General features: G+C 42.6%; 1 long non-coding RNA gene across 7 annotated transcripts in view; it reads right to left on the bottom strand.

The window, feature by feature from the left end:
- Positions 1 to 12,709: 12,709 nt before the first annotated feature.
- The window catches only part of LOC105085058 (uncharacterized), a 73,149-nt gene continuing 69,381 nt past the window's right edge, over positions 12,710 to 16,477 (bottom strand). For 6 of the 7 annotated variants that reach the window (XR_010381325.1, XR_010381330.1, XR_010381327.1 and 3 more), the window contains one exon: positions 12,710 to 16,397. This is a non-coding gene — a long non-coding RNA (uncharacterized LOC105085058). Of the gene's footprint in view, positions 16,414 to 16,477 lie in introns of all 7 variants that reach the window. The other variant, XR_010381329.1, reaches the window with a different exon arrangement.

Below are 16,477 nucleotides of genomic sequence, written 5' to 3' on the forward strand. Positions count from 1 at the left end.
TTTATTTGGGAGGCACCAACCAAGGGCACCAGAGTGGGGAGGAAGGGGAATTTTGCAGAAAATAATGAACGGAGGGGATGCGATAAATTGCACCTGCTTCGTGGGAGCTGTGACAGACGCGGCAGTTCTTCCGGGAGCCCCTCCAGAGAGGTCTGATGGAGCTGCTGCGCCTTCGCGGGTCCCGGATGCAGGGAGGAGGGGTTTGTGTGCCTGGATCCCGTTCATCCTTTCCCACCGAGTTTGCTCCCTGGGGCTGTGACGCCCTCTCAGCTGCAGGTTGCATCAGGAGGCACCTTCAGTGCAGCTGCCTGGGGTGGCGGGTAGGGGGTGGGTCGTGGGCACTGTCCTCCCAGCAGTGCAGGCTGTCTGGAGGGTGGGATACAGGGGGATTCTGGAGACATGCGTCAGATCTGTGACTGGTACGTCTGACTGGCATCGCATGGAGCACTGTTCTGGGATTTGCTTATTGAAACCTCATCAAAACCCTCTGCAGTAGCTATTTGGCACCTTAATTTAGAGTTAGGAAAATTCACATAAAAGTGGTGGAACTGAGATTTCCGTGAAGGAATCAGACTCTAGAGCTCACACCTTGACCACTTTTGAAAGCTCTGGAAGAGCCCAGAGGGGATTATTTAAAGTGATAACATTCCAGAGAGAGACACAAGGGAAAATAGGGTTACAAACTGGACCACCATTGAGAGCCAGGCCAGCTCACAGGTTTCAGAGCCATGTGCCTTCATGGCTTGCCTGCTTCCTTCTGTGATTCTTATCCTTCCATTTACTCTGCGTCACCTCCTCTGCTCCTCATCTCTGACTACTGCGTGAGAATAGCCGTCCCTCACTTCTTGCACCTTCTCCGATCCCAGTTCTAGCTCATGGAGGCCCCCCAGACTCTGCCCTGTTGGTGTGCTGTGTCTGTGTCCTGGCTTTCCATTTCTGCTTTTCTCAGGGAAGCATTGGCCTCACGTAGTTGTTAGAGCGCATTGGTTGTAGACAACAGAAGATAAGTCTGCTAAGTGCTGTTAAAAGTGAATTCGTTAGAAACTATGGGTACATTGCAAGAACCCAGTTTGACACTTATGGGACCTACATATCTCCCAAAGGGTCTCAGAATCAGGCTCTAAAGGACACTCCATGTCTGTGTTAGCTCTGGAATGTTCTTGACTTTTCTGCCTTTGCATAACATGACCTGAAATTCAAAGCTCTTGAAAAGAGGGTCTGACTGGCCAAGGGTAAGGGATTTAGCAGCCCTTATCTGTGCCAGACAATTTTACCAGGAAATGAGTTGAAGGAGCTTCAAGTGGGGCCTAGACTCACTTTCCCAGCCGGATGGCACTCAGTAAGGGAGATGATTGCCTCAGAGGCTATTAGGATGCTAAAAGGAAGCAGGAATGAATGCTGTTGGGTAGACGAAATATGACAAACGTTTCCCATGCCCAGTTCATCTTTAGTCTTACCATCCCACCTCACTCATCATTTGTTAGCTAGTCCATAAATGGGCTATTTTATCAAGTTGTGGCCAGCCTTCAAGCATTTCAAAGTGAAATATAAATGACTTTCCAATTATCGGCTATTTTGAATTATTTACGCCATCACTTTCTTCCTTTTGCACGTCCTAGATCTGATCACGGACAGCGACTCTGTCATAACCATTCATCAGACAAAACTTTGGCATCGTATTTCTTCATTTACAAATACTTCTTTGGCATTGGTCTTTTATTTACTGCCATGGCAGGTGCTATGGCAGATAGAGAGGCACAGGATAAGATGTGATTATTGCTTTCCAGGTGCTTTGAGTTGAATATAAGAAACATAATACAAAATAAGTATATGCTATCATATATAATGTAATACAATATAAAGCAGCGCATAGCCAAAGATGAACGTATGTCTGTGAGTATGGGGGTAGTGCGGTGGAGGATGTAACTTGTATTAACGTAAGAGGAGCTCGGTGTGATGTGTAATTTAAATCTTAAAAGAAATATATTGGATCTGGGAAAGAGAGAAATTTGTGGCATGGCAAATAGACAATCTCTGTCCAGGCTGTGTTAATCTACATTATGATTTTTGCTGTTAATGTGTTCCAGAAGCTAGAGCAGACGTTGATTTAGAGTCTGTCTCTTCTTCTGCATGCTGCGTAAAGGTGTTGTCCCAGGTCACTGCCGTTGGCAATGGTCTTGCCTTGCACCTTGCAGGGAGGGCTGCAGCTCTGCTGTTTTTAAATGGACAGGCCCAGCCCGCTGTCTCCTGCTATCTTTCTGCTGCTAATGTCACGAAACGCCCCCAGCAGGATGAATAACTTTATTACTAAGCTGTAAAGCAGAGCAAGTTATTAATATTGTATCAATCGTAGTCTATTCATTTTTTCCCCCCTCTAATGTGGAGAGAGCTCACCATGTACTGGAAAATATATCCTTAAAACTGCTGAGTAGCATGTATTGGATGAACTGAATTAGAAGGCCCCATTGCTGCTGGAAATTTTGATTGGAAGCTTGTTTTAATAAGTTCAGGTTTACTTCTGGGACGCTCGTTTTCTTCAGGAGTTTGATTGATTAAGGCTGTCTAATTCTCAGTGGTAACTACAAGAAATTAGGTTTTGCTGTGAAGTATAAACAGGCCTGCGACTGATAGTATGACACTCCGAGCATTATCAGGAGGCCTGTGGACTGCTCTGTTGTGGGAGGTGATTGACACTGAAAGCGTCTGAAAATGGAGGTTTGCAGGAGCAGCCCAACTCAGCGAGGCTGCTTCCGTCAAAGTTTTCGAACAAGACGTGAGTCGGCCTGTTCTAGTATCATGTTACAGAGCCCACATTTAGGCAAGATATTCACCTCCTCTACAATAGCAGAAGCGAAGATGGAAAGAAGAAACAAAATTCCCTCCGGATCGGCGTGATTATTCTTTGAGGAGCGGGGTCTGCAGACATCACAGGTGGAGCCCCGCTGGATGTGGGTTCATTTCCCTTGGGCCATTAATAAACTACGAGTCAAGTATTCTTTTGTGGTGTTTAAAATTGAGAGTCTGGCTGATCCTTTTTTATAAGTTGATTAAAAAGCAAAACTCTCTAAAAGGACTCAGGACGCTAGGTTCTAGTCCTGGGTTTTCTGCCAGCTCACATGATTGTCAGCTTTTGTGTCCCTGGTGACAAGAAACACCTGACTCATAATATTGACATGCATAGTCCTCCCCTGGGGGTTCCAGGGAGCATCCAGTTCCTGGCTCACCAGCAGGGAACAGGCTGGTTCCCTCCCACTAGCCAAATACCACTACTGTATTGCTAGTAACAAACTAGGGTGACACTCTGCCATCCGCCGGTGCTCTACCAAGAATCTTTGCCCCTGGCTGGGGCCTGCCACCCAGGCAGTAGGGCTGACCAAGAATGAATCACAAATTTCTCTGTGTTCTATTTTCCTTACTCATAGGCCCCTTCCAGTTTTAAAATTCTGCAAGCATTGTGGAAGCCATAACCCAGCTAAATGAGACCTCTGTATGTTTATATCAGGCTAACATAAAATTGCCTGCTTATTAAGCCTCAGCGTTCTTCCAACACCGAATTCTGAACCTGACGGTGGCACAGGAATGTGATTTTGACCGTGTAGTTATTCTCACTGTTATTCAATTCCAGGGTTATGGCTACTCCCTTGAAAATAGTCTCATTTTCTTACTGTCCATGATGGATCTATCAGCCATTGATGCATAGCGAATACAACTCTATTATGATATAAACATGAGTGCGGTAGAAATATAAAATCTATAGTTGCAGTTCATTCCAGCCATCAGAGCACTAGCCCAGAAGTTCCATGAGAACCTAACTTTTGGTCTGGTTTGTTCAGGTCCTCAGCCTGGCACAGAGAGGATGTCTAGTAATATTTGCTGAGTCAGCTAACAACTTCAGTGACCATACATAAAGCAGTGGTATCTTTTATTTTTTTGTATTATCAGACTCTTCGTTTACAAGTGAAAGAAACTGGACTTGAATGAGCTTAAGCAAAAAGGAAAGATGCTGTTGTGTGACCAGTTCTGGAAGGGAGGGAGGAGGGTGGGTGCCTGGCCTTAGGAGAGATACTCAGGGACCCAAACCAGCAGGCCTTCTGTCTCCATCTCTCATCCCTGATTTGTTCCACATCCTCCACAAGGTGACTCAGGGCTACAGGCATCGCCTGGGTTCACATTTCAGGTTTACTGACAGAGAGGGACCACCTCCTCAGTTTTAGTCTGGCTCAGTTTTCTTACCCACTCTTAGTGGCAAAAGTTAGAAGCAGGGCAAGGTTCAGCAGAAGACCTTGTATCAAGAACTTGTTAGTTCACATTTAAAAGCAGGTTAAGGAAGGGTAAACTTCGAAGGATATTTCTTAAAACATTTTATTTTAGCTTGAATTAATTTGCCAATCTTTTGATGTGAAGCCAAGACTTTTCTTTTTCAGTCTGGAACTATTGTTTGGATTTCTATTCTGTTCTTGAAAAAAACAGATCTTCATGCATTTATACTTTTCGACAGTGATTTCTTTGTGATGGAGCAAAGTAAACTTAAAGATACTTGCAGTCAGTCTGAGTACAGAATCCTTCTAGGTGGTTAGGAGCTCCCCCTCAGCTGTGTGTAGTGGTATTTCTCGTTATTTATTTGACAGCTCTGTGTGTGTGTGTGTAAGACTCGCCTTTATCTACTTTCCCCAAAACTTTTCAGGGTACATGTCACAAAAATAAAATTTTCATTTCTGCTGCACTCACTTGATGTTTGCTTAGTATTTCATGAAATTACCCACTTTCAATAACTGTAAAACTGGTAGAAGGGTGTGGGAATAAATGAAACCGACTGTTGATTATTATACAACTCAAAAGGGGCAACTGAAGTACGTGGACGTCCTGAGTGAGGCCAACCAGTCACAGTGCTCGGTGGGCCCTGGGTACCAGCTGGTCTGGGGAGGAGAATGAAGAGCATCAGTTGAGTTTGACAAAGGCAACATCCTTGCCTTGAAGTCCTCACAGTGAATGGAGGGACAGACGTGCACAGATAAAGATTTGTAATGCAGACTGTGATGGCATCATATTAAAGATCTGTTTCCCCTGGCAAAGAGGAGGGGGTCACTAATTCTGCCCGAGGATGGGAGGTCAGTTGGAGCTGCTGCTTTACGAACAGCCAAGAGGGAAAGGAAATGGCAAGAACCAAAGCAGGGATGTGTGAAAGGGCAGCACAGAGCTTGTGACCACATCCAACTATCGAAGGTCCAGAATTATTAAATACTGAAGAAATGCCAAAACAAATGCATGAAAATTGGACTTTTTAAAACTTGACTGTAATGTGTGGGTTTATTTCTGGGCTCTCTGTTCTGTTCCATTGACCCATATGTCTTTTTTTTTTTTTTGAAGTGTAGTCAGTTTACAATGTGTTAATTTCTGGTGTACAGCATAGTGATTCAGCTGTACATATATATATATATTCCTTTTCATATTCTTTTTCACTATAGGCTATTACACGGTATTGAATATAGTTCCCTGTGCTACACAGTAGGATCTTGTTTATCGATTTTATATATAATAGTATCGCTAAATCCTGAACTTCCCCAAAATTGGGATAGTTTTTGAATGTTTACATTTAGCAAATTAAAACCATTCACATACATAAAAAGTGCTGCTCACAAGAGAGGGTAGGATTTATTTTAAAAAGCCACCCGGGCATAATGGGCCAGCAATGGGGTTTGTTTAAAATTGCTGGACACAGAGCTGAATGGTAAATGTTTGGTGTACTGATGTGACTCTATGTGTAGTATCATTTGAGATGAGCCCAAGTTTGATGTGGTCATAAATGTCCCACCATGGTGAGATGGCTTTCCTGCAGGCATGCCTCCTTACTCATGTACACGTGGGGCGTGGTATGTTAAGGTGACTGCATACTGAAAATGGTTGAGATGGATGACAAGTGTTGGGTATGTTTTATTTTTATTTTTTATTTATTGGGTTTTTTTTTTGAAGGAGGAGGTAATTAGGTTTGTTTATCTATCTATCTATCTATCTATCTATCTATCTATCTATCTATCTACCTATCTATCTATCTATGTAATAATGGAGGGACTGGGGATTGAACCCAGGACCTCATGCATGCTGAGCATGCACTCTACCACTGAGCTATGCCCTCCCTCTGGGTGTGTTTTAAAGAATCATGTTAACTAAGCAGTAGTTGGAGATAAGAGGCAAATCATTTGAAGACCTTGTAGCCATTCTCAAAAATTTGGACTAAAAGTAGTGGAGGACCCATCTGTTTCCCTCTCTGAAAACTACTATTAGCAGTCACAAGACAATTCTTGTATTTTCTCTTTCTATTAACATATTTTTAAAATAAGACACAGATCCTCCCCTAAAGATATCAAGCGGGTGCAGAATTAAATACTGAGTTATTGTGGACCCCTTGGACTGGATAACAAGATATTGAACAGTGCCCTTAGTTGAGTAACTTGGCATAAGGAAGGATCTGGCCTTAAAGGTAAAATTTGGGCTTAGGCTGAGTATGAGAAATGTTCAAGGAAGTACTCAACAGTGGAGCTTTGCACAAATTCTGATCTAGATAAAGCATCCCAGAATCTCACAGTTTCTGCCCTGCTTCTGAGAGTGACCACCGCCATCATTCACTCTGATATAAGCTACAAGGGATCTGGCCAGCGATGCCTCTCCCTGTGGTGCCGTATCTTTACCCTAACAGGTACGTGGTGACAGATGTCATAAACACACACGGACAGCACAGACATAAAAAGGTGGTGGTGTCTTGGAGAAAAAATAGTTGGCTGAGCGATGCCAGCTGTCTGAGAATATGATGATTAAGCCTGCTTTCTCATACTCATTACTATCTCCACACCTTTTAAAGAAAAAAGGAGTATACTTTTGGAAACATGATTGGGGGAATAACCTTTAATTGAAGGAAGGATATCTGACGGTGAGTCATGGATGGATTTTTAAGAGGGACGAACGCTGCTCTAATGAGCACCCACAAACTGGAAGAAATCGTGAAGCAGTTGACAGCTTTTCATTCATTAAAACTTTGCTTTTAGCCCTGAGTCGTGGAGTTTGATTCTTTCAGGCTTGACCAGCTCTGACAGCGCGAACGTGTTGACTCTCAGCACGATCGACTGAGTGGATTAAGGAAGATTTAAAAATACACTTGACATTTTCAGGAGTCACGCAAAAAAACTGTCAAGTTTTGACTTTTTCCTTATTTATCTTGACTAATTTTATCTTCCGTATGGAATTACAAGATCTCATAGAAATGATCAAATTTTAGCATGTTACATTGCAGTGATTGATCAATACCATGAGAGAATTTTAAAACCAGGCAAAATGGTAGGTGGGGTAGAAATGATGATGTGTGAGGGTCCAACTTTGGGATCTTTGCATTAGTGAGATCTTTGCATTAATGCAGTTGTCTGAATGGGCCCTGAGTTGATGATGTGTTTGGATTTGTTTATGAGGTACAGTTGTGATCTGAAATCTGTGTGACCTGCCCCCATTTACAACTTGTCCTTTTTGAGCTTAGAGTCTCCAGCTCAGCCCAGTGACAAAAGAGAGAATGTGTCTATTTAGTGTCTTAGACTCATGGTGAATGGGGTGTGAACGGAATTAGAAATAAACGTCTCACCATAGATGTTTCTCCTTTGTTTCTACCTTTTCCAAGTTGTTTCGATCTAGAGCAACTCCACTGCATCATGTGTTGCTCCTGCCAGTCACCAACACTGGTTTTATATATATTAATCTATTTTTAGGTGAAGATGGTAGTTCACCAAGGGCAGTATTTTTTACTACGACCTACAGTAAGAAATTTATTATATACCAATACATATAAATATACATTTATAATATAAATATATTCATATAAACATCTCTACATAGTATATAAGTAATATTTATATAAATACATATACAAATTATATAAACATATATATAAAATGAAAGTCTCACCAAGCAAACTTTATTCTTACCGCTAGTCATGCCCTCTGACTGGGACCGACAGGATGTGCAGGGCCCCCAAATCGGCATGTCTGCCCCATCCCGGCTGCCCAGTCTCCCTCAGTTTCACAAGAGAAATGCTGCGCCAGCCAACAAGGTTCAGCCCTGGGGCTCCTGGGTTACCCCATGGGCATCAGTCTTGGGGGCATCTGGTTGGCCCTTGGTGGGGTGGAGGGCTGGAGGATGGAGCACCCCAAAGGGATGGGGGCGGGGGGGTGAGTCCCTGTCCTACGCAGCACGCCCCTGCTGGGGTGACGGCTGGCTTTGTGAAGAATCCACTCTGCTGTATGGGGGGAGGGACTGAGAGCACTGCCCTGTGATCTATTCTATTCTATTCTATTATTTCACACTTTAAAAAATGTCTTCTGATTCTCTAGATTGACAATTTCCAACCCTGGTGTGCCTTTTCATTTTTCCATTTGGTGTCTGGGGAGAAGAATTTGATCAGCCGAGCTGGAATGAAGTGTCCATTCCTGTGCTCCTCACTATGGACACAGAGAATAGGACCTTGTAGTCCAGATGTGACCATTTTCTATCACAAACTTTCTACACCTAAGGAGCTAATTTGAGAGTCCTGTGAGCCAGGCAGCCACCTCAGGTGGCATCCGTTAGAGATACAAAGAACTTGGGATTTTGGACCCTAAGTTTCTCAAAGGCCCTGGCCCAGGGGATACTGACAAGTAGGAAGTATTATCTGATTTACTGGAGGAGAATCCAATAAGTAACAGGATGAGTGATTTACTCAGAGTTTCCACGGAAGGGACAAGGGTAGGCCCACGCCTTCTTACCCCTACCTGTGTTTCCATGTTGCTTGCTCAATGCAGAAGCCTTGTTGGCATTAAAACTGCTTTGTTTGTGTCATTAAAAAAAAAAAAACCTACATAATCCTATTTAGTACAATGTTCTCCGTAAAGCTGTCTTCACTGCTACACGTCTTATACAGCATTATAATGGCTTGTTTGACCATTTGCTGTGGTGCACATGTAAGCCCAGCAGTCTCTAATTTCCGGTGGTAGGGACAGCATTTCCCTTCCTTCATCTTCAGAGGTTTTTGGGATGTCCTTTCTGATTTCTCAGGAAGCTGGAATGGTGGCTCCACAGTGACAGCAGAACAGCAATTTGTGATCCTTCAAAAAGATGCAGTGCAAATAAAAATTATTACTCGGCGTTAATAGAGTAACATAGAACACCTACTATATTTTACTTTGATCCTCATTGTCCATCACTCTGGCTTTTCCAGAATTATGTTGATGAAAGTATATATTTTTTTTAATGTGCAGAAGACATTGGTCAAACTGGAAGAAAAGATCTTTATGCTTTAAAAAAATTAGAGTCAGTGGGGTTATGCCCCTGGACATTTGGGGAGACATTAACTGCTGTTGGTTGAGGACACTGACAGCCCCGAACTAAAAATTCTGTAATCCTTTCCAGATCTCTGTCAGGGTCCTGGTCTCTTAGTAAATAGATAAAGCCCAAGACGAGAGCCCTCACTCGGTCTGAATCATCACAGTGACCACCTTATACTTGTTGACTGCCCCGTTAGATCTCCACAGTGACGTGTGCTGCTCTATGTTGTGTGTGTTTCAGAACAGATGCGTTAATTCAGAATGTAGGTGACCGCTCCTTTTAGAAAAAGAAGATTCTGGTAGAGAAAGAAATATAAGTAAGGAACTCAGTGGTCAGGAAGGAACTTAGCTGGAGGTAACAACTCTGTTTTGTCAGAAGTTTGTATCTGGTTGTCATCATCATAGAGAAATCTCTGGTTTCTGCTTCAAAAGTCTGAGCAGTTTTTAACTCTATTCTGATGTTTATTCCCATTACCTGGCTCGCCACAGGAAAGGTTTCAAATGACTTAATATTTTCTAACACTTAACTGGGTTTAAGTCTCCCCTTGGGGGCTGAAAAGATAGCAGCCTGTCGCCCTCCCCCAGCCCCCAATAAAAGCTCGTCTGTAGTGTACCAGGAACGAACTTGAGCTGCTTCCTAAAATTATCATTCAGTACTGTCAGGAACGGAGAAATGGACAATCCTGAGCATGGAGTTTTCTACCAAAGTCATACACTTGAAGAACATCTCCAGGCAGTGGGGAGGGTTTTGCTTGGGTCCTTACCCCTTGCACTGTTCATGGCTCTACCTTTCCTCCAGGGGTATTTGCTTTCCCCTCGAAGGACTTGCCCGTTTCCAGGCTGATCTGTGGATCCACCAGTTCTCTCCGCAAAAGCCCTTTTCACGTTTAAATGGAGCTTGGAGGTACAAGGTACCCTGCAGAGGGAAGAATTCAGAGCCTGGCTGAAGTTGGTAGTAGTAGATCACGGATGTATGGGGGTGTCTAGACAAATTGTCCCATCTCACCAAAACATCCCCCTGGACTCAGGAGTAAAGTGATTACTTTCCGAGACTAGTTTCATGTACAGGGCAAGTCAGGAGAGGTTGCTGACACGTATTAGGTGGGTCCCCAGGCGGGACAGGAATGTCTCCCTTAGGAAGCCATTATGTGCAGGGTGAGCTATCAACAGACCATTCCCTGTCTTTGGTCTAATTAAGCTATACGCATTTCTGGGGGTATAAAATAGAGATGCTGACACACCAGCATTTACACTGCTGACACAAACGTTCTGAGTGTAGTTGATGTCGGTGGTGCTGACACACCTTCTCCTTGAGAGCAGCTGCTGCAGGTGCTTTCCCAGCATCTTCCGGTGGATTGACTCTAAGCGCTGTCTGGGCTGAGTCAAAACCTCCACGGCAGAGATTCAGTCCCCGCCATGAAAAATCACCTGTCACTGTTTCAATGACTTATTTCTTTCGTGTAATGACTACTTAAGTTAGAGCATGACTTCTTTTAAGTTTAGCTCAGTGTCTGAGGGAGAGTGCCGTGCTGTCTTTGTAGAAGAGGCTCAGTTTGCAGGGATTCAAAAATGACTGAAGTTCCTTTCGTTTGGGGTGGAAAGTGGAGGCGCGATTATTATTGTACAAAGTAAGTGAGGTCATAACAGATTTCACGTTAACTGACAGTCGGTTGCCACTGTAGACAATTTTGTAGATGAATGTTTCAAAATCCGCAGATTTTCAGCAAGAATTGCACACACCCTCAACATAATACACATATTACTTAAGGGCTTTAGGACCTCCTAAAGTCGCCGATGCAGCCCAGGTCAGGAAATTCCTTCATTAGTTCATTTCATGATCAGAGATGATCTCTGCCCTCTACATTTGGGGGTGTATTATCCCCAAAAAGGCTTTCAGAAGATAGCATCTTCACCCATAGTGTCTTTCTTTAATTTGATAATCAAGGATCATGTGAGTTAGCAGGATCTACTGGCTGTTGAAGGTGTATCAGTTCAAGTCTTCCACAAAGCTCATACCAAGACAGGATTAGAGGTGCGAGAGATTCCCCGGCAGGAACACCCATGGAGGATAGAAGGGGCGGGAGCAGGAGGTGGCAGGGGAACCTTCAGACCTGGGAGAGGATCTGGTACCTGTGAGAGCATAAAGGGAAGGAAGGCTTGGCAGGAAGAGTCTCAGCCAGGCCATTGGGAGTCCAGGAGTGAAGGCTGTGTGTTCCACACTGAGTGGGGTAGCCTCCCTCTCATAACCTGACCTGCCCCACCTTTGCCGGGGAGGAGCTTGGAGGATGCATGGTGGACAGGATGCTGCCGCAGATTCGAAGATGTAGGAGGCCGTCCATCACATGAGTCCCTACGCAAGGTTTCTTAAAAGGGTTTCTAGGCAGTGATCTCCATGGCCACCACCCTGGGATAACAGGGGCTTTGTAGGTGCAAAAGCGCACATCCTTACATTTTGATAACCGCTACTCTTTAGCTAGTATGCCTCTGCCCACCAAAAATGATCTCTGAATCCCAGCGAGCTTTTGATCTCTGAAAAGCCTGTTTTAAAACTAGATCTTAATAAGTTTCCCAAAATCATTTCAGAAAATGCATTTAAAATATAATTGGCTAAACCTAAATGAAAACACCCAGGTCTTCATTCTGAATTCAGTTGCCACTGTAGATAATTTTGCAGATGAATGTGATGAAACCCATAGATCTTCAGGGAGAATAAACCTCCCAAGATGGGCATGGTGCTGGATAAAGGCAGCCACAAGTCTCGCTGATTATCCTCTGAAATCCGTCTGAAATGTATGATCTTCTCGATAGTAAATAGGGGATGAGACAATAAAAAGTACTCAACTGTGAGAAAGGCAGACATTTCAATCCTTCTTTTGCAACATTAAACAATACAGCCTGCAATCTAGAGTGACAGGAGGAGAGAGCCAAGTGCAAAATGATGGCTTTGAGCGTGCAGGACTCAGTTAAACCCTGACCCCATTCCAGGGTGCAGCCCCAGAGCGACTGAGTGTACACCATGCCAGCTGGACTTAATGGAAGCCTCTCTCTTTCCATTTTTTTTCTTTTCTTTCTTTTCTTTTTTCTTCCCTCCCTCCTTCCCTCTACCTCCCTCTTTTTTTTTTTTTCTTTCTCTCTCTCTCTCTCTCCTTCCTTCTTTCTCATGAAAGGAACTCTTTAAGGTCTTCTGGATTCATCTTTTTAGCAAAAACCAAAAAAACAAAAATCAGTTGCTGCATTTTAGAATTAAATGATACACTTTAAAAGAGAGTATAAATTAATCATCAAGCCACTTTTTCGCCCCAAATCCAAGGCTACCCATAGATTCTATTTGTAACTTCTTCAATTAAAAAAGCAAAAATTAACTCAATAGCTGTAGGCAGTTGAAACTTTAATGAAACTTGATTAAGCCAACATTCAATTAAAGGACAATGTAGGTCACAGTTAGAAATAATTTACAGAATGAATGGGAAACACCTCTCATCCTGCTGTGACTAATATTTTTAAGAGCCGTCGCACTCCCTGTCCTCCGTTCCTCCCTCCACTGGCTTCATCTACGTCTCGTCCTGGAAAGCAGCTGTCTCTGGGGTTACAATGACATCTATGTGCAAATTTCCTAGAAGACATTCTATATCTATAATTTAATACAATTAAATATATATTAAACATAAAATAAATGAGTATGTAAGTATATATCCATTATATGTATAAAATAAAATACGGATTTTTATTAAATTTTCACTATAGCTGTGTGCGAAGTCTCCCTGTCCAGAAATCCAGCTCGCCCACTTCCGGCCGCTGTGGAATGGAGAGGGCGTCCCACGGCGGTCCAGCCGCAAGCGACCCTGTGAGCAGCCCATCGCTTCTGCCATTCCTTCTGGCCTGAAGGATGGGAGAAGACAGAAAGAGCACCTGTCCCTGGACGTGGATGTGGATGGCAGGCAGAGCCCTCTAGTCCTCCCTGTTCAGGACACAGAAGCCACACCTCCTTGGGGGACCCAGGCACCCGGGGCGGTTCAGACTTCTGAAGTTCTCCCCATCAGCTGAAGAACGCAGCACAGGCTGCCAGTATCCCCTGTCACCTGAGTAGAAAATAAATGGAACTGCAGGATATCCTTTGTCTGGTTTCAGAATGTCCCTTGGTGTTTGAACGCTTCTGTTTTCAATGACACAGAATCAAAGTAGCCTATCTTAGAGAAGCGAACATCCCTAATTTATTTTTTTGGGGGGGGAGGTAATTTGTTTTTCTTAAAAAAAAAATTTTTTTAATGGAGATGCTGGGGATTGAACCCAGGACCTCGTGCATGTTAAGCACGTGCTCTGCCACTGAGCTATACCCTTCTCCCCATAATCCCTAATTTTTTGAAAGATTTTAAAACAGGCTTTCACGATGCCTCTCAGATGATTGTGCGGACAGACTCACTGATGACCTTCCTGCTTCCGGGCTTTCTTCTGTTTGTTTTGCATTCTCTTATTTTGCTGTGAAAAAGTGTCTTGTCCACTGCCGTGTTGAAACATTCTAGTACAATTCTTGTGGGATAAAGTAAAAAATTGCTTGGCAAGGCATACCCCTCCCCTCCAGCCTCATCGCCCACCTTCACGCAACAACATATCAAATTTCTAGGACTAAACCCCCAAATACATGGGAGCTGTATGATTTGTGTCTCTTTCAGAGATTCTTGACATAGTTAAGAATTGTTATGCCTGACAAGCCACTAGGAAACCTGTGGACTGATTTTTGATGTTCCTTGAACCTCCTGATATGACTTACTCATTTTGAGTGAGACATACCTTAGAGTGTTTTTTGTTTTTGTTTGTTTTCTTTTTTTTTGCAGGGGAGAAGCCCCAAGTTGTCTGTGAATATTTTCAAGTGAGTCTGAACCCCAAAAGGCTCAGAACCGTGGTAAATCTATTGAGAGCTTGAGTACAAGTGAACCAAATTTGATAGAACAGTATACAAAATAAGAGTGGATGACAGTGTTTTAGTCAGATCACCAAGAGAGAACCTCATTGTAAAATGTAAAAACTGAGCGCCTGGGAATGATAATGACTTGCCTGGGGTCACTCACACACTGAACAACACAACTTAGATTTAATTGTGCATTGTCTTCCCTTTTGTTTGCTATTTCACTGATTTTATTTTTTTCAGCTAGAATAGAGTAGAAGCTACTAGAAAGCAGGGATCTTGCCTTGAAATGACGACAACGACGATGATGATGATGATGATGCTAAAGATAATTTTGAAGGAAATTGTGATTAAGTCCCATAACTAAAGTTAACTGTTAGTGCGTAGAGAACCAAGATACAAGAAAGATAGTTCCACAGTGCTCCTTCTTACGTATTGAGAGCAATCTACTTCTTAAAAATCCTGAATAATGAGAATTTACTGATTTCAATCAAGTACATTTAACAGATTAGGCAATTTCCAAATAAATGTGAGGTTTTCTAAATGAAATACTCTTGAAATGATGGACTCACGAATTTGCATTTATTACTTACTCAAAGCAGAGGAGTTGCTTTACCATCTTTGTTTAACCTTTACCAGACAGTTGAAATCTTCCCACTGTCTGTTTTACCGATTTAGAAGAGGTTTTAGGAACGGCTTTATTTTGTTAGTGAACTAAAGCGCCCTCTACTGTTTATTTTATGTCCTCACAGTCTAGTATCTGGTAAGATGCTTGATTTAGTAGAAAAGTGGTCCTTAAGGAAATAACAGCAGTAAATTAATTTCTGATAAACGCAAATTAAAACGATGGGTTATATTATTAAAAGGAAATTGTCCTTGACTAAGAATTTTTGAAGCGTTTATACATTTTATAATTTGATTAGTAAATACAGCTCCAGTTATTTGCCATAATATTTTTGTCGCTTATATTTGACCTTAAAAATGAAAATCCCACTTTATAAAGAGCACTTCCAACTTTTGATATTGGTTTAAATTCACTTTATACAGCTTTAGCTAGGTTGACCAATATCTTTTTAAAACGATGGATCAAGTAGATATACTCCCAATTTAAATATACAGAAGCATTAAATCATTAAGGGCTAATCATGACTACATTAATGTAATTAATAAAGTTCACTGCCGAGAAAAACTTCCATCTTGTTAAGATGTCATGCGATTAACATTCTGAATCACTCAAAAATAGAGTTATCCCAGAAGTTTACATGTTTTGATTGTTGTAAACAAATTTTGACTAATGATTATGCATGACTCTTCACCAAAAATTTCAAGTCAGATTTATTTCAGCCACTATTACTAATAGCATCGTTAAAAAATACATAAATGTCATCTCTAAGTCTTAATATTTCAGTTTTCTAAGACGCTTAAGCGGCTTTAGGATCTGTAGAGAACATTCTTATACAAGCTCATAAATCTAATCATTTAAGAACGTTTCTCTCTTTCTCACTCTCTTTTTCATAGGACTGTTGCATCACTGCCAAGCTTTTGAAAATTTTCTAGCTGTTGGTAGCTATTCAGTTCTTGCACAAAGACACAAATCCTGGCCGCTGGCCTTTTGGCGTCTGCTAATATTTTCACAGACCTCGATTGAACTTTCAGTCTGTTCGTGGGACTTCAGAGGCTGACAAAAGAAACAGCTTCTGTTTGTCTTTTTTCACCCTTCACTTTTAATCCTTTCCATAAGCCACTTGAAAGGACCATACAAGGCAGTTCAGGGATAAAGGGAGAAAGAAGAAAACCTGTGTTTCCTTAACAGTGTTTGAGTGAGTCTCCATTTTCTTCTCACCCAGAGAAAAGCAAATTAAGCAAACATTAGAACTTGGGGCAATCTGGTGCACATAACTAAGATTAGCATTGGACGAGCCTCAAACGTATCACACAGCCATTTAAGCCTCTCTTGTGTGCCAGAATGAATCAGCAGAAGCAGCCGCAGAAACACATACAAAAAAGGAAAAGTGCTTTAGCAGTGGCGCAGAACCAGGAGGGCCGGCCAGAGAGCAGTGAGCTCAGCCTTAACACAGCGACAGCATCCACGGTTGCTGTAACAGGCAGGTCCCTCTTGGGCGGGTCAGTTGGGCGTGCTCCCTTTTTCTGAAGCCCTAGGGGGAAGAACCACTTCAGTTGCCTTTGTCACCCTCAGCAACTCTTCTCCAAGGGACAAGGCATGGCCTGTCTGGTT

The sequence above is a fragment of the Camelus dromedarius genome, chromosome 6 (assembly GCF_036321535.1).
Source record: "Camelus dromedarius isolate mCamDro1 chromosome 6, mCamDro1.pat, whole genome shotgun sequence".
In the NCBI taxonomy this organism is placed as follows: domain Eukaryota; kingdom Metazoa; phylum Chordata; class Mammalia; order Artiodactyla; family Camelidae; genus Camelus; species Camelus dromedarius.